Source organism: Acipenser ruthenus, chromosome 6, assembly GCF_902713425.1.
Source record: "Acipenser ruthenus chromosome 6, fAciRut3.2 maternal haplotype, whole genome shotgun sequence".
In the NCBI taxonomy this organism is placed as follows: Eukaryota; Metazoa; Chordata; class Actinopteri; order Acipenseriformes; family Acipenseridae; genus Acipenser; species Acipenser ruthenus.
The window spans coordinates 18,082,591-18,106,819 of record NC_081194.1 but is presented as its reverse complement, the minus strand read 5'-3'; the positions used below and the strand labels follow the sequence as shown (position 1 = coordinate 18,106,819).

The following is a 24,229-nucleotide window of genomic DNA, read 5'->3' as shown; positions in this document are numbered from 1 at the left end:
ACTTATTTAAAATTCAGAGTCGAGTTTGAAACTATAAAAAAAAAAGGAGTGCGTGGGCAGCTTAACCTTGTACAGAACATATTAGGTTTATCTTCAATATTGTTTCTGGAACCTGCAGTTTAAGCCTACAGTAGATTAAATAAATAATAGGTTGTGATTTTTTTGCTTTTAAAAACTGTGGTTACAAAGGTAACTTCTACTCTTTATCTAAATGTTTGGCACTTTAATATCAGGCAGTTTTATGCCCTGCAAGGTTTGTTCGTCTTTTAGGTGGTGAACACAATTGGCTCCGGCCATAATGGTTTAGTTTCTGACTGTTGTATTTCATCTTAAAGGCCCCCTTTAACCCTTATAATGCCAGCTTGTGTTTGTGATTAGACTTGGCCCGCCTGTCCTGGATAGTGGCACAAATGATGAGTACTCACACATGACGACTTTTATTTTATTATTATTTATTTCGTAGCAGATGCCCGTATCCAGGGCAACTTACAATTGTTACAAGATATCATATTATTTTTACATACAATTACCCATTTATACAGTTGGGTTTTTACTGGAGCAATCTAGGTAAAGTACCTTGCTCAAGGGTACAGCAGCAGTGTCCCCCACCTGGGATTGAACCCACGACCCTCCGGTCAAGAGTCCAGAGCCCTAACCACTACTCCACACTTTTTTTATATAGTTGATACATGAAGTATGGAGAACATAAGCAAATCATTTAAAAGGAAAAATATTTTACAGCTGATTCACTAAATTTAATATATGTTGACACTTGGCAGTCCAGGAAACAACCCACAGATTCAACTGTCAACCAGTGTTTGACGCCGATATATGATGTAAACACTGTCTCTCAGGTGTACACTGAGTTCTGGGTGCTGCAAATATGTATTGTTTTAAAGTAGAAAGATTGAATATGTGAGTGAAATTAAACATTGTGTACATTTTTCAGTTCAACAGTTAAGCACAGCAGTTTTGTTATCGCAACACTGTCCACCTAATCAAACATGTAGGCATAACATACTATATAGATTAAAATGAAAAAGCATTCTTGAAATATGATTTAAAAAGTTAGTTTTCTCCATGATTTTAGAAATAAAGCTTCAGCTCTATTTGTGTGTGAAAGCTTCTGAAGTGTTTTTCTTTTTCTCTTTTCTAAGCACCATATTACCTTTCTACATTTGCTAATGGGTCCAATCAAATTCATTCACGCGGAGATCTACCACAACAGAGTAGGCAGGTATCTGAAGGCCTCCAATTTAAGACAGAAGAGCAGTTGTCAGGGGGCTTGGGACGAGAAAATGGAGAGATGTGTGTTTTTATGTGTGTAGCTCTAATTAGCGCTCACTTCTATTGATTTTAAACTACTTTAACTGGCAAGGTCAAGGGGAGGCACAGCTTAGGGACAGTAATTAATTGCTGTAGTCTGCTTTTACACACACAATCCCGTAATCTTGTGCTGTGGGTTTGCAGTGTCTGCTGCAGCAATATAAACCGAAAAATGCAGTCCTTTAATATGCATCTTACATTGGTGTTTGTGGATATTACATTTCAGGTTTTCATCAAAAGTGACTGAACTTTCACAACAGATTATTACTTATATTGCATAACAAATAGGAAAATTGCACCCTATGGTAATGTATTTGCTTTATGAATGTAAAAATCATTAATCATCCATAAATTAAGAACTATCTTATTTATTTCTAAATTTACTGTTGCTGTGTTTGCTGTACTTCATTTTTACTTTACACCCCCACACTACATCTTAAAAAAAACAAAAACAAACAAACAAAAAACACACTTCATATAAAAAATATATCTTTGTCCAAAAACAAATCCGAGAGGACCCTAACCAACCCAACATAGAAATCAGATGTGTTTCACCAATTGTATATGTGTATCAAACTGACACTGGTGTTTTCATAATTTGCTGTAAACATAACTACTCATTTACTATTACAATTTACTATTGGTGGTTTGAAACCCCTTAGAGACAGAGCACAGTATGTATAGATAACACATTGGGTTCCATATTATGAACTTCAGTAGCAAAAACAGGAGGTGCAGGTTATTCTTGCTACACTTAATCCTAGTCTGAGTCTCATGCAGATGTGTATTCCTACTTGGCTTCTTTAACAGTTTGCCTATATGTATGTGAATATTTTGTGAAAATACATATATATTAAAGATTAAGTAGCTTCAAATGTCATAAAGACATATGGTAAATGTGAAAAAATAAATAAAATGGCATTTAAATCTCCTTTCACAAGAGGAACTAAAAAAAAAAGTGATGCAATATACATGGATATGGTTTTCTTTTGAAGTTTTAGAGGTTGCAGTAAATGTTTAATTTTGTCTGATTTGTTTCTTCTGTCTGTATATAGATGACTAGCTGTCATAACAATATGAAGGCTTCTGGATTTCTCTTTATTTTCTGCTCCATCAAGATCCAAGAGACACTGCAAGTAATTGTCTTTCTCCTCTGAACGATTATTCTATGGTAGTTTGAACGAATAATGAGGGATTTGTATTTTCACAGACAAATCTAGGTGATAGAGACATGCATGTTTTTACAATAAGAGACAGAAATATGAACGAAGTAAATTTCTGACAGCATATTCTAAAACTAAACGCTTATTTCAATGCTTTTTTGAAATTCATAAGAAAATAAGTCTGTAATGGGGGGGGGGGGGGGGGTTATTTGCACAAAACATTTTTTATTTCATTTTTTTTCCAGGAGGTTGTGGATTGTATCCAGTTTACCCAATCGTCCTCTGTGGCAAAAAGCACTAAACATATTTCTGCAGTGACAGCTGCATTTGCCAAATCAGAAGCGCAAACACTATTTTATGCTTTGCTTTGGTTTGCTTTGGTTGTACTTGTCAAACTTTCTCTGTGCTGTTTGCTCCAGATAGTTTATTAATTATAACCACATGACACCTAATTTTGCAAGACAGCGGGTTTATTTCACTTTTGGCTGCAATCTCTCACAAAAAGAGCAGATGGTGTTCTTTTCTGATTTAAAAAATCTGAAATGTTTACACAGACGTATTTGTGTATTTAGAAAAGCAAAGGGTGATGCAATAGTTTGGAGAGAAATCTGCAAAAGCAAAATTATGGAAATCATGACAGAACAGAGAGAACATATTAAAATATATTGCCGTAATCCCCTATTCATTCAGGGACCATTTACAACAGTATAATCATAGTTTAATTTTGTAACTAGGTTACAGGTAACTACAGTATAGAGCAGTGGGTGAATTATGTGGAATGAGAGCAGGGTGATTTCTGTGGAAGCAGTGGTTAGTAAACTGACAGCAGCAGAATAGAAGGGTGTTCATTTATTTTGTTGCAAAAAAACGAAACAAAATAGCTAGTATATCTGTGTACTGTACTACACACTGACCACAAGGTTACTCTTACCTTTTTCAGAGAATGTACAGAACATTTATCAGCGAAAAAGAAAGCCACAGAATGTGCATACCCATTTGGAGCCATGCCAAACAACTTTCCTTAACCCCATACCTGAAACACATGCTGGCGTAGGGTGTTGGTTGCTCTGTGGGCAGGGTGACCATTGGGGCCATTTAGGAACATGACCATATGCCACATAGGGTACTATGTGCTTGTTTGTTGGTTCGTTTTGTTTTGTTTTGTTTATTTTAAAACAACTGTCCTTGTGGAAATGGAAAACGTAGGTGTTTGTGCTTGAGATTGATGCCAATTTTACAGCCTGATCTTTGCACAGAGCTTGTGTTTCTGTGAGTAGGCCCTCACATTTCCTGTTGGTTGCTTGAAGCCAAGACGCTCCTGGTTGTGGTCCAGATATCGAATCCCAACAGTGTTGGCCTCACAAGCATGTTAGACACAGAACAGGGGGGAAGCGGGGAGGCGGGGGTGGTTAATGATGATTGAGTTCTCAAGCCAGCATCGAGCTCCCTAAATAAAAGAAGCTTCCATTATTGTAGAGAGCATTGTAAATGCAACAATGCAGAAATACTGTACAGTATTCAGGTTGTGTTGACTTTGCAGACATGCTGACCTAAAAAAAACTATTTCAGCTAATAATTGTTGCCTATATTATATCAGGTTACTCTTTTTTACCTTGCATTCTGGTCATAAAGAGACAGCAGTGATTCCATTTTTTTTTTGTTAAGAAATGGCAAACAAGTGCCAAACCCATAGTATAAACTCATATTCTGTAATTTCTAGTTTACTTCTGCTCGGCTGAAGACAACAACCTCCCATGGCAGGGTCCTCCTGGCTGAGTTATTACTTATTTTATTTTATTTCTTTTGGCTTGTGAGGTGTTGTGTGTGCAAACATGGCAACAGGAAAACAAGAAGCATAGTCCTGGAAGCTCTACACATGATAATAATGCCCTGAGACATTTGCGATTCTTTGACATCTGTGATTATAGATCACGAGTGCCGTCAATTAGATTAAGTAAGGCATGCTGAGCAATTGAATCATTACTTTCTAAAAAGGCACCACCCTTATCCCATATTACATCAGCAAGTAACCCTCCCAGAGGACTGAATTGATGATTGCATATGGTCCACTTCTGTGACATTTTTTCTCAAGCAAACATATTTTATTTTTCTCTTCCTGTTGCCTAAGCTAGGCAGGGAATGTGGTAAACTTTTTTTTTTTTCTCAGGAGTACACTAATTCCTTTAGAAGAAGCCACCATTATAAAATCTGCTGGTGAATGGAAACAGTTAGCGGTGAGTAAATAGTTTCAAGTTTTTAGTTATTGTTTTAAAGTCTTTGGCTAAAATATGTACAGTAGTTTGGTGAGTAGTGCAGTGTCTGACTAGAGCAAACAAAGAGTACAAATATGTCTTGTCACCAGTCACACCTGTCTTTTATAAGGCTGTGCTGCAGACTAGGAAGTAAAGCCTGCTCAGACAGGTGACACACACTGAAGGAGTAGTTTCAGTCAAAATCCTAAACAATGTATAGCATGTTTGTTTTATTATTTTGCAAAGCACGAAACTCAACAAACTTGCAATTGAATAGTGCTTTTCTTAACAAAGCACGGCACAAAGCTGTTTATTGACATGGAATGTGATTTATTTGCACTGAGGGCTTGTGATTTTCAAGATAAAAATGCTATCTTCAAGTTTTCAATGTGACTACTTGAGGTTAAATCAGAGCTTTTCAAGCTGGCTGCTGATCTGATTGTTAGGTCACTGGGTATCTCATTGTTTGACATTATCATCAGTAATGATGATGATCCCCTTTCTGGGGGCCAAATATAAACACATGCCTATGTAAAATAAATCAAAGATGGGTGTATCTGTTAATGTTTTCAAAATGTATGCCTTTGTTAATTTGACTGCTGGCTGTTTGTTTATTCATTATTAGTTGGTTGCAATCTAATGGATGTACTGGAGGAAGTGAGTGCTTCAATTTACAGTTTACTCATTTCACTTGGAAGTTTTTAGATGGCATTGGAGTCTTCTTAGAACAAAAAGGTTGCAATAAAAAGCTAAATATCTATTGTATGCTGATACAGTAATTAGGTGACCTACAGCTGTATACTACGTATATTCTACTATTTGGGCTACGTCCTGTTTATAGGCCTACAGCTATGACCAAAAGTCTTGCCATTTAATAAAAAATAAAAGTCTACCAGAAGCCATAATAGTAGTACAGTATTTCATGTTAGATTTTGAAATGTCAATTTGTCAGTTTTTCATTTAGTATATTGAAAACTACAAAGTGGTATGTAATTCAATATGTTAACGAAATATTTTTCAGCAGGTTTCTTTCGACTTTATGAAGCAAAATGAGTTAATTCTATATGGTGATGCAAAACTTTTGGCCATAGATGTAGGTTCAAAGCATTTATTACAGCACAACATGATCCTTCAAATGTTGAAAATAAACAAACTAAATAACCTTGCGCCGAGATCCATTGTGGCCCATCTGGCACATACACAAATCTTATTTTCTTTAGTCTCATTGTAATCTCTAAGAGGAAATGAAGGAGCCTGCACCCCCAGCAGAACCAATGAAAAAAACAGGTTTCCCTCGAGCATACGTTTGCTGATTCAAGCCACTTCATAGGGCCCCCTTCAACTTCTCTGTGCAGCACCAGAGCGACTGAAGAGCAATTGAAGACAAGCTGAAAGAAACTCAAAGTGGGAACTTACCGGTAATCAAAATGACTGCACTGTGAAAAAGTGGTGGGGATTTATACCTTAACAGAGGGCCTCAGTCAAAGGAAAATGGAGAGGGGGGTGGGGGGGGTGTCTATACTTGAGATCTAAATTGAATGTTTTTCATAATTATTGTTATTTTATTTTCTTAAAGATTAAGGTAAATTACTTTTTAAACTGTACTTGCCCTTATGATCCTGCTTTATTGTGTGATAATTGATTATACATGAGGGCTAAGCACTGTAGAAGAGTTAAGCATTCATGTCGCCTCATTGCTGGTCCATATCCCATTGGGCCCTGCCATTAAAGAGCACTTTCTCTTTAAAGATGTCAAAGCTGTCGGCTGGCTCAGTCGCCTGCCTCGTTGCTCATCTGAGTGTTTCACCCAAGGGGAAATGTATATTTAATCCTGCTGTCCAATCAGCTGTCTCTAGGATGAGGGACTGGAGTGGGTTTGCTTATCTGGTCGTACAGATTGCATGCCTGCTTTCGAGTAAATAGCTTTCAAAACATCAACAGTCAAAGTCTCAGATGAACTGATTAGCCATTTATAGCATTGTCACTTAATGTGACGAGAGTGCATATCTAAACTGTTTCTTTATTTAATTTCCGTCAGTTGCTGTGTGTAATGGGCTTTTGCTTCACATCAGTGAAATAATACAGTTGGAAAGTACCAGTTTGAGTGAAAGCTAAATGGTTGAGACATTTGGATCTTATTTAGTATATTCGTTTATTTGAGTTACTTTACAAAACCTACATTGTTAAATGTGATTTATATTTACATTTACTGTATGCATGTGCCTCATATTTATGTTTCTGCGGTTTTCTAGTAAAAAATAATAATCTGAGTAGGCTTTATTGAGAGATGTCCTTATGTGGTTATGCCTCTCCTGAACTTCACCCTTTAGCTGGATCCTGAAAATGCTTGAAAATGGCCCTGAACTTTCTCTTGTGCATGCCAGTGCTCCTTAAGCACTGAGCTACTTGCAAAGTCAATGCAATTCACGGTTTAATGGATTTTAGCTAAATGTAAAAATAAAATAAAAAATAGACAAAGACATTGCCATCTATAATGTTCAAAATTGCATAAAACCCCAGGTGTATATATATGACAGTCTGATGGTCTGATTGAATAAGACATGCAGAAGGAGTCGAAAAGAATTTCCTCAGTTTAACTTTTTTGAAATCTTGACATGTTTTCCTTTGAAAAATTCTCTGTGTTTATGGCAGCAGAAAGTCTCATTACGAATGGAACCGTACTGATATTTAATGGGAATGTTGTGTAGAAAAGGGAAAATGAGACAACCTACTGCCTCCTTGTTGTGTTCAGTGATGAGCTCTATTGGGGTGAACAGTGCAGGTGATCCTTCTGTGCCAGTTGCATGAGTTTCTGTAGAGCAAAATTATTACAATTATGAAACAGCAATTAGACAACAAAGCAAAGAAGGAACATCGCCCAGATTTTCACAGGATTCAGTTCTGTTCTAGTCAGTATGAGGAGTGTGATTGATTCTTGGGCAATTTGATCAAACCAGTAGTGCTTGTTTGTGAAGTGTGTTGAACAGTGTGGCCATTTTACACAGCTTTCTTACTACATCTGAGATACACCCACAAGGATTATTAATAATAATAATAATAATAATAATAATAATAATAATAATTACATCTATGAAGCAAGTTGTAGGGTATTTTATTACTTCAAATTGGAAAGGCAGAATAGAAAATACAGAAAAAAATTAAAGAACTTTCAGATATGAAGACTATTTTGCTAGTGTGTTATTTGTTATGTCTTGGTTTGGCAACGGCTGTTTTAGACCTTGAATAAGTAAAAGGTCCATTTTACCAGTTTTTTGCAGTTCCAATAATCATATCTTTCAATCTGTTGTTATTTCTTTCTCTAAAATTCATAAACGTAGAAAATAGTAAAGTACATTTCAAGAATAATACTCTATAAAACGGACATGTATTTCTGAGCAAATGGTGCTTCTCTCACATGAAGCCAACAACTAATGGAAGTGGTAGGCTTTTTTGTTGCAGTGTAATCAAAAGCAAGATTGTGTCCTCTAATGGGTTTGCTCCACAATAGTTTCTAATGTGGAGCAACTAAATTGACAGTGCAGCATAAAAGCCTGATACTTCAGTTGAGCAATCTACTGTAGTTAGAGGGGCAATCTAAATGCTCACAAGGCCTGTTCAACGATCCATTGGGATTCATTGGTAGGCTTCAGAAATACTAATGACGGAAAGCTGCCTCTCAAAGATTTTTTTTATTTTTTATTTCTAAAGTAAAAAGTTACTATATATGAAAAGCTTAAGAAGTCATGCATATTCACTTGACCTTGAAGGACATGACTACATGTTCTGTTTCTCTTCTCTACGTGGCAAATAAACGATCTACACCATATGTGCACCTCTTATCTTTCGTGTTCTCTTATCTTTGTTACTCAGAATACAGACAGACAGTCTAGTTAGGGCTATTTGTCTTTTCGATAACTGTCATTCTGGTGAGGAATACCTGCTTCCTTTAATACAAGAGTAAGTAGGAGATTTATCAATGTCACACTGCAAAAAAAAAAAAGAAGAAAAATCTCCTAAAAAATCAGCTTGTCTAGTTGTTTTATACCAGTAAAAGTATAATAGATTACGTGTTTTTGCTTTGATTAGATTCCAGCTTGTATCCATTTGTACAGCATAGTGGAGGAACAGTAGTGTGTCATTCTCTCCTAGTAACCGACAACTCAACCAATGCCTCAAAGCAGTGTTTGGGAGACCCATGTGTAGTTGAAAATGTTGTCCCTTTCATTGTATGAGACATGTAACCATACTATGTGGGCAATTAATAATCCAATGGCTCTGTGGTGTCCTCCTGGCTTATTGGGGTCATTAAATTACCTAATTAGAGGCAGATCTAAAAACAGTTCCACCAAAACTTCTAAACCAGATTTTGTTGCAGACTTTATTTCAATGTGTTTTTTTTTTTAAATTGTAAGTAGGCATGGTAATAAGTGGGTCAATACATGACATTGGCCTGAAGGGAGAGTTAAAGAGTAAAGGAATTGTATCCCCCACTGTTTTAGATCATTGAAATAGACCCCTCTGGCAGGCTAATTCCCCCCCCCCCCCCCCCCCCGACTCATTTTAAAAACACTGGTCAACCCCCTTGGGTTCTTGGACAGAATATTTGAAAAAAACTGTTCCTCTTTTGACAAGCTAGGAGAAAAGAGAAAAGTGGAGAGTTGATGATGACACCTTATACAGGAGAAAATATGAGAGATTTAAATGTCATAGATTATATATATATATTAGATTTCTTTCTATAATTGATATTTTTTATATAACTGCTTTTCTCTTTAAATAGAACACAATATCTTTGAAAAAGAATATATAAAACCACAAAACATCGAAATAACGACGACACTGGAGTTTTATATTTAAACTTCAACAGAGCTCTTTGCATTTATTAGAAAACACACAAACTAAAAATAAAACTAAAACATAAAACATAAAACCGCAAATTAAACTGAAAGTACATTAATAAGGAATTGGGATAAAGCACCCCAGACTCCTGTATATGATTTTCACTCAGCTGCCAGTACGAACCTGTTTTTGCCTCTATTTAATGTTCAATTCCAATACAAATCAGCCTTTATTAATTTATTTTTTGTTGCTATTTATCACTCTTCAGCAAATAGACCCTTCAATTGTAAAGATAGTGATTGATGTTATACTACACAAAAAGATGCCGATGAATCAGTCTGATTAGGACATCATCAGAAAAAAAGATGCATATTAAAAGTACATCAGAAGTAATAATCACTAAATATTGCATTTTTAATTGTGTATGGATGCGTTAAATAAATAGGTTGATGGTCATTAAGGCTATCACCTTGGAATTGCATTGTTAGTTACAGCAAATGTTAATTTCAATTAATTGGCTTCATCATTTCATCTTAAATCAGTTTCATATGAGTGGCGGACAGTAGTTATGTGCTTATGTGTATATTTTGTAAGTTCTGAGTGGGAAGCACATCATGAAACTAACTCGTACTACAAGCAACGCTTACTATACTGTGATATAAATATTTAATTTTATCTCTCTTGGCTGTCTAAGTATTTGACATATTTTAAAACTAAAAATCTTGTAAATACAGTTGAATCTTTTTTAAATGTATTTGAAGTTACAATGATCTATTTTTTAAAATGGAAACAAGACTCTAACTCTAAAGTCATACATTTAACTGTCTGTAAATATGTAAAATGCCAAGTATGGCCTACTTTAGTCATGTTGTCACATACAGGGGTGGGTGATGCCCTGCACGCATATCAAAACAAAAAACGAAATGAAATGAAAATAAAAAAAAAAAATCTGGAGACGGAGGCTAATGCTTTCTGTACAAAAGAATAAATAAAAAAATAAAAAACATTGCGGAATGCAGTCACTGGGTTATTTTATTAAATCAGACTTGTGAGGAGGCGCATAACAAAGCTGAAGACCTTTACAGTCTTTTTGACGCCCTCATTGATCCTCTTCACAACCTTCTCTGGTCTGCCTACCTCCCGCTTGGCTTTGCAAATTTAACTCATCTGATCTCCACCCCTTAATTACCCATGTCGTGGCCCAGGGACCAAGGGTGTTCCATACAAGACACCACCCCTGTGTGCTAAACCGGTGACAAGCCCCAACCCAACCCACATGCTCAAACAGAGGTATTCATTCAGCAAGGTCCCCCCACCACACAATTAGGTAACACCCAGTTGGCCGGGGATTCCTCTGCGGACCAGCCCGGAAACCTGAATGACGGGGACTAGCGTGACTGGTCACTCCTAAAATCAAACTCCCCCGGACCAATTGAATATACCCCATAATATTTTAAACTGCTTCAATATGCCTTTTGTTTGAAATCCCAATGGGTTTTGTCCAATATATATGTACAATATGTATTTTCCTGTTTTTGTTACATCTTGGATTCCTAATTGACAGACTAATTGATGTAATAGATATTTATATTTTAATTGCTATGAGATAGCAGGAATTCACTGAAGCGGTCACGCTGCCATTATGTGTAGGTGGATTAACATTGTTTTAAAGGCTACTTCCTGAATGTACCAAATGTTATCAATGAAGTATATAAGCTCTAAATGAGCACACATACAGATACATGTAGAGTAATTCATCAAGGGGTTTCTACCTAGCCAAAAGTCGTAAAACTAAAGGAGATTGTGGGTTTAAATTGATGGTTTTTGTTGCGTTTTTGCAGTTACTGTGTGATTGTTCTTGCTGTAGTCAGGAGATGACAGCAGTGCCTGACAATTCTGTGCACCCGTACGTTTTTAGTCATAGAAAATGAGGTAAAAATATGTTATGTCAAGTAGATAAACATTCCAGTTAATTTGCTTGTCACTGTAAGGATTGCAAACGGTTGGTGAGAATATTATGTGAGCATTCTGGGTGCAGCTGTTTAATATTCTGTTATCAGGAGAGGATGTTCTACTGCACAGGACAGGGAACAAGGAACCTGTAAAGTGAGCGACCTGACCTTGTACAAAAAGGATGTTTTACTGGTTGAAACATTGCTGACATGCCAAGAAACGGGTAGCAAACTGAGTACAAACAAAGCTCAGCTTTGCACAAGGGTGTTGTGTGTGTGTGTGTGTATATATAAGACAGGCCCTTGAGAAAAGTGAAAAGAATCTGTGAATCCTCCTGACTGTCACGGTGCTCAGTGCTCTACCAGGGATGACATAACTGATCATTGCCTAATTTCTGTCTATAACTAGGTGCTTGTCACAGGGGGTTGTGACAGTTGTGGGTATTCACTGTATTGAAGAGTGTAAACAAAGGGGATGAAAGAAAACGTCAATACCAAATTGCAAAACAAAAACACTTTTCAAAACAAAGCTATAAAATAAAAGGTGGCCAATACAGGGGCTGAGCACTCCCTCCACTATAAAGAGGGTCTCGCTGCCGAAGTACACGCGCTACACACCCCTCACTATACTGTATGGGGATTGCTCTTAATCATCCTAAGCTAACCCTACTCTATGGCATGGATGAGTGCCGGTTTCACACACGGCGACTCGGATTGCAATATTAGGGTCATTTTTTTTCTTACTGGCTTTGGCTTGCTCTCCTGAGCATAAAGGGCTGCCTCTTTGAATGATGTTTAGCTGGCTGTTTGTTTCACTCTATCCCAGAGTAATCCTTATGCATTAATCCTGCAGCATTTTTGGCCATAACCTCAAGTAACCCAGGTGTGTAGCGCAGCGTCTTTTGGTTTGGTCGGACACTCCTCAGGGCCCGCCCCTCAGCCAATCAGGGATTCATGGTCAGCCAACCCTGGCCATGCCCCCTGTTCAAGCACATGACTGACAGCACAGTTCTCTCGAGCATCCATGCTGCTCCTGCAGAGACTCGCATGCGCCGAGAAGTCAGTGACTAAAACATAAAACCACCCCTGCCCATGTCACAGTGCTACATTATTGTGTATCATGCTAATGTTTGAGCAATATGTGTGTAACGTTTTGAGTATTTGAATCAATAAACGAAACTACCTAACACATCAATTGTTATTCTGCACACTAATTTATAGACATTAGATTGTTTTTCTTACATCACCCTGTCATGTTTAACTGACAAAGTTGTAGTTGCACATCCTAAGGATACAGTCTATTCTTTGTTAATAAACATGGCTAATTTTTTTAATGAATGGTTTCTCACTTAATATGAAAGGAAAACCATCTTCTGCATTTTATATGTGAGGAGTTGGCAGATTTAAATTCTACATGTATTTTAAATGTGCTTAAGTATTTCTGGTTCATTAAGTTAATTGCTAAGCTAGGTCCAGTCCATCCTGATTTTTTATTTCAGTGTGTTTTATTTTTAGAGCCAGCTTTTTATCCTCACTCTAAGAACATTAGGGGTACTGTATACAGAGGAAATCATCACAGTTGCGTGGGCAGCTATATAATTAGACACAGAAAGTCATCCTGGCCAGAATTTTTGTCTCTCGAGAGGTTGGCATAAAATGTCTTCTATTAGATATAGATATAGATATAGATATAGATATAGATAGAGAGAGAGAGAGAGAGAGAGAGATACAGACGTGCTCAAATTTGTTGGTACCCTTACAGCTCATTGAAATAATGCTTCATTCCTTCTGATAAGTGATGAAATTAAAAGCTATTTTATCATGTATACTTGCATGCCTTTGGTATGTCATAGAATAAAGCAAAGAAGCTGTGAAAAGAGATGAATTATTGCTTATTCTACAAAGATATTCTAAAATGGCCTGGACACATTTGTTGGTACCCCTTAGAAAAGATAATAAATAATTGGATTATAGTGACATTTCAAACTAATTCGTTTATTTAATTAGTATCACACATGTCTCCAATCTTGTGATCAGTCCAGCCTATTTAAATGGAGAAAAGTAGTCACTGTGCTGTTTGGTATCATTGTGTGCACCACACTGAACATGGACCAGAGAAACCAAAGGAGAGAGTTGTCTTAGGAGATCAGAAAGAAAATAATAGATAAGCATGGTAAAGGTAAAGGCTACAAGACCATCTCCAAGCAGCTTGATGTTCCTGTGACAACAGTTGCAAATATTATTAAGAAGTTTAAGGTCCATGGAACTGTAGCCAACCTCCCTGGGTGCGACCGCAAGAGGAAAATCGACCCCAGAGTGAACAGAAGGATGGTGCGAATGGTAGAAAAAGAACCAAGGATAACTGCCAAAGAGATACAAGCTGAACTCCAAGGTGAAGGTACGGCAGTTTCTGATCGCACCATCCGTCACTTTTTGAGCGAAAGTGGGCTCCATGGAAGAAGACCCAGGAGGACTCCACTTTTGAAAGAAAAACATAAAAAAGCCAGACTGGAATTTGCTAAAATGCATATTGACAAGCCACAATCCTTCTGGGAGAATGTCCTTTGGACAGATGAGTCAAAACTGGAGCTTTTTGGCAAGTCACATCAGCTCTGTGTTCACAGACGAAAAAATGAAGCTTTCAAAGAAAAGAACACCATACCTACAGTGAAACATGGAGGAGGCTCGGTTATGTTTTGGGGCTGCTTTGCTGCGCCTGGCACAGGGTGCCTTGAATCTGTGGAGGACACAATGAAATCTCAAGACTATCAAGGCATTCTGGAGTGAAACGTACTGCCCAGTGTCAGAAAGCTCTGTCTCAGTCGCAGGTCATGGGTCCTCCAACAGGATAATGACCCAAAACACACAGCTAAAAGCACCCAAGAATGGATAAGAACAAAACATTGGACTATTCTGAAGTGGCCTTCTATGAGTCCTGATCTGAATCCTATCAAACATCTATGGAAAGAGCTGAAACTTGCAGTCTGGAGAAGGCACCCATCAAACCTGAGACAGCTGGAGCAGTTTGCTCAGGAAGAGTGGGCCAAACTACCTGTTAACAGGTGCAGAAGTCTCATTGAGAGCTACAGAAAACGTTTGATTGCAATGATTGCTTCTAAAGGTTGTGCAACAAAATATTAGGTTAGCGGTCCCATCATTTTTGTCCATGCCATTTTCATTTGCCTCCTCAAGACTCGCCTCTTCAGACAGCACCTGTAGAACTCCTCTTTTCCCTCTGGACACTTATCACTCTTCCTTAAATGCACTTTACTTGCTCTAATCTGCCCCTATTTTACTGCATTTAATCCTGTACTTTATTTATTTATTTGTTTATTTAGCAGACGCCTTTATCCACGGCGACTTACAGAGACTAGGGTGTGTGAAATATGCATCTGCTGCAGAGTCACTTACAATTACATCTCACCCGAAAGACGTAGCACAAGGAGGTTAAGTGACTTGCTCAGGGTCACACAATGAGTCAGTGGCTGAGGTGGGATTTGAACCGGGGACCTCCTAGTTACAAGCCCTTTTCTTTAACCACTAGACCACACAGCCTCCTTTAGAGCCTCCACTTTATATATATATGTATATATATACTTTTTATATATATATATATATATATATATATATATATATATATATATATATATATATTTTTTTTTTTTTTTTTAAACTCTTGGAAACCTGCAGTTTACCTTGAACTTGTTGTGATTCGTCAGGTACTCTTCCGCTGTGAAAAGTTTTAGGAAAATAGTCCTAAAAATGTTCATTAAGGATCACACTTGACAAAAAGATTAGCAGTATTCCCACTCCATCCTGCTAGGGGGCTAAGTTCAGCAGCTTTTGGACTTGAAGCTTGTTAAGTGATGCCTTGAGGTATTGTCAAAGTGTGTGAGCAGTTTAAGAAGCGACGGTATCTTACCAGCCCAAGACACTTTCATCCCATATTCATCTCAAATGCCTTCCAGCAGCACTCCCTGGAGGCACATCTACAATGCCGGAAACCCTTCAAATCGTTTTGAAGCCTTACACACAGCGTGCCTCCTCTGTGAATACCAATGCATTTACCAATTTAAGAGTTTTATAATGGCTGCAAAGATGTGGATACAATATCAAATGTTTTAATAGTATGATAGCATGATTATATGGTCAAAAGTATGTGTTCATTATGTGATTCAAACTTTAACAAATCGCTTCTGTTTTATTTCTATATTTATAAAGCATCCCCTGTGAGTGTGCAATGCAGTCCTATGTATTTAACAATGTACTAAATGTTTGTATAAAAATAGGCAGTTTGTGAATATAAAACAGAAGTTTAAAATGCACACACACTAATTTTAAAACAGTTTGTATACATGTTCAACTGCTTATTTATACAAACACCAAAAATAACCCCCTATATAAATGTAAATAAATAAAATAAAATAAAAATTAAAATCTTGAAGGCATTAATGACATGTTATTTGTTCTGCCTCATGTACACTGCAGTCGTGTAAATGTCGAGATTGAAAACACAGGGAACATGACATTTTCAAGATGCCCATGAATTATTATTATTTTTATTTTTTTATTCAAGCAGGTCATCAATTACAGCTGTCAGACGCACATTGATGTAAACGAGATGAAATTAACAGTTGAAATTCAAATACTTTATGCATAATATAAATAAATACAGGAATTATATATAAACAGCTAATGTATTGCATTAAAACAGTTCATAATATTACTAGTGTGGTTTTAGCTATGGGTGATTTAATTTAGAAACAATTTAGTAATGCCCTCCCTGGAGATATTAGATAACTACATTTCTTGCCTTTTAATTAGGAATTCATCTTCAAGATTCAACTTTCATTTTTGTGTTTTTATTTTTATTTGCTGGGTTTACAAACAATCTTCATAAACAAACAGATTTATTTTACTTTTTTCTACTTTTTAGTAATCAAGTGCAGAGATTGAAGTTTTAGCATTTACCCTATAATGGTATATTATTTTTATATAGCAACAATTATTATGTTATTTAAACACACAATTACTTGTACCAAACAAAAAACATATCTTCCCAGTAACATATAATATGTAGCGGTATATGTGCATTACAGGGTATTTTATATAAAGTAATACATTATTTAAATTGAGTGTTTTCAATCAAAGCTCTTAGCTGTCATCTTACTTCAGTCTGTCTTATGTATGGCGTACTCTGTGTCTGCAAAGGCATATGTGACCCATGCAGTCTGTCACCAGTCAGTACTGTAAATGCTCATCCAATATAAACAGACCTGTAGGCAATGGGGACTTCCAAACCCAACATGAGAAAATGAACTATCTTGCTTTTCTAAAGATCCTCCATTATTCCAAGCCAGATGCAGAATGATGCCTTCTTTCAATTCCTTTCCCACTTATCCTGTTTTAAAATCTTTGGGGACATAGCTCGAGTAACCTCTACAACCAGTTTCCAAAAGAATGCACCTGAACCTTAAATCCTTGCACCATCTCTTCATGTTTTTCTCATTACCACTTCCCTAGTTGAGCACCATTCCTATTAAACAGATTGTACACAGGGCCTTTGTCACAGAGTTTGTGCTGTGTCTTTTCAAGCCCTTGAGGTGTGACTGCCTCATGGTAGGTCATTCTTCTTTAATGCTTAATTAGCACCACTTAAGGGTTCTCTTTTTATATTCCCATATGGAGCCGTACTTTCTGAACCTGCTTCAATTCTACAAATGCACACCAATAAGATATATTCTTCTGCAGTATTATTTGGTTATGTCATAAACTGACAGAATGAGACAGTTTAAGCTAACTACTCCTATTTTTGCTGTTTTCTTTTGTATCAAATCAAATACAAAATTCAACGTTTTCTAACTGGATCCCTGGCATGAAGTTGCTGTAGCCTAAATTGGGAATTTAAATTATTTGAGAGAAGAGAAGTCGGATATATTGGCATGTGCCTGCATGTCTCTGTATGCGGGCAATAAAGTTTATAGGTATTATCAGCGGCTCAACATTTCAAACATTTGTGTTGTAAGCTTGCTAAATTGTCCAGCATGTGTTATGCAAAATTAAATGATTCTATCCCTCTGCTGTGTTTTCATCTTTCTTTTCTAACCTCAACTTGTGAGGGGCTTATGCACAACCAAGCTCCTGGCTCTGGGCAACTCTGGCACAATCTCAGTCCCCCACCAGCGTTCAATAGGGTCCTCTGGAGTTCTGACTAGGAACACTGAGTTCTGACTAGGAACACCCTCCCCCCCCCTTTCTTTCTGCTTGCTCAAATACCAGATGGGTCTCTATTAATGAGAATTAAAACTCCTCAGAGCATCCCTAGCCAATCAGATTACCCCGTTTGCTCATCTTCTCAGATTGTATAGCTGCAGTTAATTCAATGAAGTGTTGAATCCCAATAACTTTACATTTAAAAAAAAAAAAAATACTGTTAATCAGAATTTTATTAACATTTTTTTTTAAATGTAGATACAATTTCATGCCTGGACAAATAATCATCATGTTCCTGCCTTCAGAAATGAAACATGCTACCAATATTCCTGTATCATATTGTGAAACACATTAAATCTCCGTAAAATAATGCTTTTATTGTGAAAACTGTTGTTACTGTAGAAATGCTTAAGTTCAGCTCTACTTTATTCCTTTGTGCTACAGTAAGTGGGAGGATGGGAATTTTTTTATTTTTAATGCTCACATTTAAATTACAGGGTTTTTTTTTGTTACATTATGAATAGTGGTTGTTAATCACAAGTTCTAATGAGTTAATGGTATATTATTGTTGAGGCTATTTCTAGTAATGTCTTCTGGGTTTGCTTGTTTGAAAGTCTGTCCTTCCTGGAAGAGGAAATGGTGTTCTATTGGGAAGAATTCAGAAAGAGCTTTGGGTCAGTAACCCTGCTCTTCTTACAAACATCTATGAACTCTTAAACATCTGGAAAGTTAAAGTTGGAATGGAAGGAAATGGTCCGGAGTAGCCCTTTGGTAGCCCCAGGTTGTTAATAGATAGAGCCAGTTCTAGCGTTGAAGCACAAGCTTACTGAGAACTGATTATTCTTTATCAGCATGAGATTCTATTTGGTAAGCAGAGAGTTATTATTGGACATGTTGGTCTGTCTGGATTATTTATTTGGCCAAAGGGCAGTTAAGTTTGATCCACCTATTGTGTAATGTGTGAAGCATATAAAGTGGTTTCAACATTTTCCTAATGGCTTGTGTATTGCATGTCCGTGATTACAGGCCATTACATGCACTGCATGACTATTAAAACCAAAACGTTTCAAGGTGTGCCTCACCCTGTACATATATAGTCTGTCTAATTCTCATAATTGATAGCAATTACACTGAGTTGTATAAAGTGAGGCTTTTTCTTACACTGTTTTTGATTGCACCCTTGATGAGGAGTGTTCCTGAGAAGGCCACTGTTCAGAATTTTTCCTTTTAAGTTCATGTAAACTTTACGGAGGCAGACAGAATGTTCTAGAAATTAATACGAAATAAAAGACATTATAATTTGTTTATTTCTTAGCAGACGCCCTTATCCAGGGCAACTTACAATTGTTACAAGATATCACTTTATTTTTTACATACAATTACCCATTTATACAGTTTTTTTGTTTTTTTTTACTGGAGCAATCTAGGTAAAGTACCTTGCTCAAGGGTACAGCAGTAGTGTCCCCCACCTGGGATTGAACCCACGACCCCCCAATCAGTCCAGAGCCCTAACCACTACATTGACTGATTGAAAGGTGGATTACCCCAGTAACTGCTTAAAACAACTCCAACACCTCCCATTTCATAATGTGTGTGTGTGTGTGTGTGTGTATTTCTGCTTGGGTAGGATAACTATGCCGTGATGACTAACCACTTTGGGTGGCTTTGTAATATTTTTTTCAAAAATAAAAAAGTGATGAATGCTGTCCATTTGTGTTTTTTATAGGGGAAAGCATGTACAAAAATGTGTATTTACCAGATTAATTTGGTACCAGCAGGGGGAGTAGTTGACAGGATCACGTGCAAGCAATACTGAGACTACTGTAATGATAATGCAGCTCAGAAATAAATGTCACTGCTTCAGGAAGGAGAGAAAAACCTCCAACTGAAATTGGCCCCCGAATTCACTTTAACTACCACAAGAAACGACCTATGAGCATGTTTGCTATTATCATATCACCTTGTATGATGGCCAACCTCTATTAAGTCGCCTCTGGCTCTCTTACTTTCTAGGCTATGCAATCTATCTTCATATGACATGCCCGTCAATCCTGGAATTAATCGTGTTGTTCTCCTCTGTACTCTCTTCAATGCCTCAATGTCTTTCTTAAGATACGGGGACCAGAACTGGACACGATATTCTAGGTGTGGTCGTACCAGTGCATTGAATAATTTTAATATAACTTCTCTGAATTTGAATTCAGCCGTCTTGGCTATATAATCTTACATTCGATTTGCCTTTTTTTTTTTAGCTTCTCCACACTGTCTAGTTGGCTTAAGAGATTCATCCCGTACTACCTCCAAGTCCTTTTTGCACACTTTGTCGCTAATGTTTTTGTTCCCTATGTGCAAGACTTTACATTTATTCACATTAAATTTCATCTGCCATGTGTCAGGCCACGCTTGAATCTTGTCTAAATCTCTTTGTATTGTTGAAGTTGCTGATTGGGAGTTGGCTACCCCTCCCAATTTTGTCTTGTCTGCAAATTTGCATAGTTCACTGATTATGTCTTGGTCCAAGTCATTTATATAGATTAAGAATAGAAATGGTCCTATGTACAACCTCTCTTTCATGCTTACATTTAGTATAGTAATATGACTGTTGCATTAAATTGCCCTAAAAAAAACCTAGCAGGTTTAATATCTAAACCTGTTATCGAGAACGCAGAAGAAATGGCTAGGTCAGATGGTTACCTTGTAATAGATTGAGTCAGAATTCAATCTCTTGGTTCCTCCACTTTGTGGTGATTTTTTGTAGATGGTGGTAGATGGTGCAAGAGGAATTAGTACTATGACATTGTGCACTGTGCAACCAAGTACTATATTACCATATAAGGAGTCAGTGTGGTGGTTAAAGTCCAGGGCTTGTAACCAGAAGGTCACCGGTTGAAATCCCACCTCTGCCTCTGACTGACTCACTGTGTGACCCTGAGCAAGTCACGTAACCTCCTTACGCTCCATCCTGCAGAAGAAATGTTAAATCAGTGTCCTATTGTAAGTGACTCTGCATATAATGCACAGTTCACAGCCTACCTCTGTAAAGCGCTTTGTGATGGTGGTCCACTATGAAAGGGGCTATATAAAAATAAAGATATTATTATTATATTTGAAACACTTAAATTTTCTGCTGTATTCTGCCTCTTTCTTAAGATTTTTGCATGTCCACCGCCAGCTTGTAAAAACAAACAAAACATTTTAGTTAGCAAAGTTATTCTAATATGAACACTCTTGTTATTCCTATCTTGGCTAACCAAAAACAAGATACAAGTAAGGAACCAATTCTGCACTCTTAGTTTACTTAATCTGCTGCTTACATTTTTACAATGTTAACCGTGTATGGTGGCCAACAAAGGGCTTCATTTGCGTCAGTGTTTTCATTGGAAGATTTTGGGCGGCCTTGTTGTTTAGGAGGGTTCCAGAGGATGACAGACAGCACTGTCTGGGTCCGCTGAGTCGGAACGGGCCTGGGAGATGAGCTAGTCAGAGATCTGATTGAAAATTCCACACCCTACTAGGGAAAGTGCAGCTGTGCATTTAGCTTGATTCTACTCACTTCAATAGTTGTTTTTTTTTTGGGGGGGGGGCTAGAAGCACCTGGGCTCTCCCACCTGGGTTGGCCTTTAGCTCAATGTCACTTTTTTTTCCTTTTTTTCTTTTATTATTATTTTTTGTTGGTATTAAATAGAGGGAAACATTAATGGTTCTCCCCCAGGGGGAATGCCTACTCCTGGCCACATTTAGCATCTGTCACGTCAGTTTGTGTCCAGGAATTCCTCATTTTTCATCCCTTTTAGCAAGGAAAATTGTAGCTCCCTGGGGACTTTTCAATCATAGTTTATACATTGATGGACCGTATTCAGTTTAACATTTTTTAATAATATAGTGCAGGACTTCTAACACTGTTTATTTTCTAGATTTGAATTGTTCTAAAATGAGTTTTGAGTCTAAGACGTGATAGCATAAATGGAATAGTAAAGAAGCACCTGCATCAGAATTTGACATGCAATGGCTGCCTGAAAACCATGAATTTCACTTCTAAAATAATTCTTAAGAATTCTGTACAGTTTCCACCAATAAACACAAATGTTGCTTTTTTTTTTTATATGCCACAAATAATTGCCTAATTTATTCAACAGCTGTTTGTGTGATGAACTAGAGGATGTGCAGGTCCTTTACTGATGAACGGAGGCTACTAAACTACTGGTGGTGTTGTGTACAAAAGATTAAAAAATACTTTGAGACAAAACTGTAAATTGGGTCTGATCTGGGCTGTACAGATTAGAAGACTGGTTCATTTTCCTATTCCATTTCTTAACACCAGCTAAGAAGTGTTTAGATTTTAAAATGCGACATCTTTGTTATCAACAAATGTAATTTGTATTTAACTTGGACTTGGAGTATTAATTAATGGTCCCTGGAGACGTTTTAACCACATAAAAGCATTATGTGAACCATTTTGATTAAAATCCCCTGATTTGCTCTTATTAGTTTAACGTGTCTGTCGGTTCCATACTATAGGTGTGAAAAATACCCTTTGTGTACTCTTAGGTGTTAGCAGAAACACATTCACTTGAGATAATGGGTCTCCAAGGTGTTTAACCACTGTCTAGCAACGCTGGCAGCTGGTTTAGAGAAGGCAAAAACAGGATATGCAACTGCATCTTCCTTTTGATCTGCATTGAAGTGTATATTTTATTATTGTGTGTGCACAACCAACAACCCCCCCTCTTCATTCTTAATTAGAGGTGTTTATTAAAGCATACACCCAAGGATTCTGTTTACTGTTGAGGTGTGTTGGCTACAGGAATTGTGTCTATAAAACTCAGCAGGGTTACACTTAGACCCTACAGGGGATGCAGTAAACCAAAGAGATTTATGAAACCAATCAAGATGTAGGCTGATTTAAAAAAAAACAAAAAAAAACAGAAGTTGATTATTTTTTTCTGCATAGTTTTAATTCCAGCATTCCAAAGCTATGAATAAAGAACTTCAAAACTGCTCCTGGGATTTTTTTTTTTTTAGGGTAATATAGATACTGTACCCAGCAAATAAAATTGCATAGTACTGAATGTGCCAATTTGTCAAAATGTTTTGGTGATAACAACAGAATGTGATATTTTGCAGCTGATGTGAATGGCTATGCAATCAAAAGGCTTTTTGTAATTACAATTATTTTAGCTTTTATCTTTTTATATACTGTAAATACTCTTAAGCTGCTTTCTCACTGGCACTCCTTACGGGTCCTGACCCAGGTTCTGGCTACCCAGGTCACAAAAGAGTAAAGTCCTGAGAGATTTTCCTGAAACATTCGGGGCGATATTCAAAGCTATTTTCTCCAAAGTGTGAATTCTTTTTTTTCACACCCTTTCAAACTACAAAATGAAAAACAACCAACCTAACTGAAATACCCTTAATGAAATAACTGATGTTTTTATTTTGCAATTACCAGGTACACTTTGGAGTAAAAAAAAAAAAAAACAACAGATTATCTTTGAGTTTTAGAAACCACAGAATCATATTGTCAGATTTTGTTTTAAGTAATCTGTGTTTTTTTATTTTTTATTATTTACATCCTTACCGTCCTTTTTTAATTGTGATATCCTGTTTTTTTTTATTTAGAGGGTTAACATTTGCCTCCAGGCCGGTAATTCAGATTATATTGTATTTGGTTTCCATGTGAAGCAGACAAGTATCTCTGTATTTGTCTTTAGCACTGTACCCTAAAGAAGTGCCAATAAGGACAGGCCTGAAAAACCTCCCCATTAAACTCTAGTTGTTTTTCTAGTGCATCTGCAGGCCCTTTCGTGCAGCTGTTGCTGTTTACCAAACCTTGTTGCAGGGAATGTACACTGGCAAGGAAGGAAAGTTTAGTAATTGGGGATATTTTCAGAATTTCTTCATTGCAATGACATTCCTGAGATAGTTTGCAGAAATCAAAACTACAAGTTATTTAATATTAAAAATGTCAGGATTTCGGCATCTTAATTGACTCTCAGTTGGTAAACGTCTAATTACACCTTATTGGAACTCCTATTTAAACACAATGTATTGCATTTTTCACAAATAAAGACCAGATTTCAGATTTCTAGACAGACTACTTTATCAGAATGCAGACCTTGTTGACAGGTCACATTGTTCATCAATGGCAGTGTTATGTTTATTCCCTATTTTATAACCTGCTTGTTGTGAATTGACATGCTTCCAGCAGTAGGAGGCTATTGGTCTCTGGTTCAAGATAGAATTAAAAAAAAGCTTAATATCACTTCAAGCAGTTGAAATAATAATCTGGACAGTGATTTGTCACAAGTCAGGTTAAAGACTCAATTTAAACAAAAGAGATAGGTGTACTTACTGTAAAAAAAACACACTTTAAGTGGTTTATTTCAAGTTTTCTTTTCAGTAAAAAGGTGCATTGGAATGCACCATAGCTGAAAACTTGGCCCATTTTCTTTCTTTCTTTCTTTTTTTTAATGTAGAACAGTGA

At 36.9% G+C, this 24,229-nt stretch overlaps 1 protein-coding gene across 5 annotated transcripts in view; it reads left to right on the top strand.

Annotated features, from left to right (window-relative positions):
• The window catches only part of sash1a (SAM and SH3 domain containing 1a), a 313,025-nt gene that overhangs the window by 211,465 nt on the left and 77,331 nt on the right, over window positions 1–24,229 (top strand). The window lies entirely within an intron of this gene.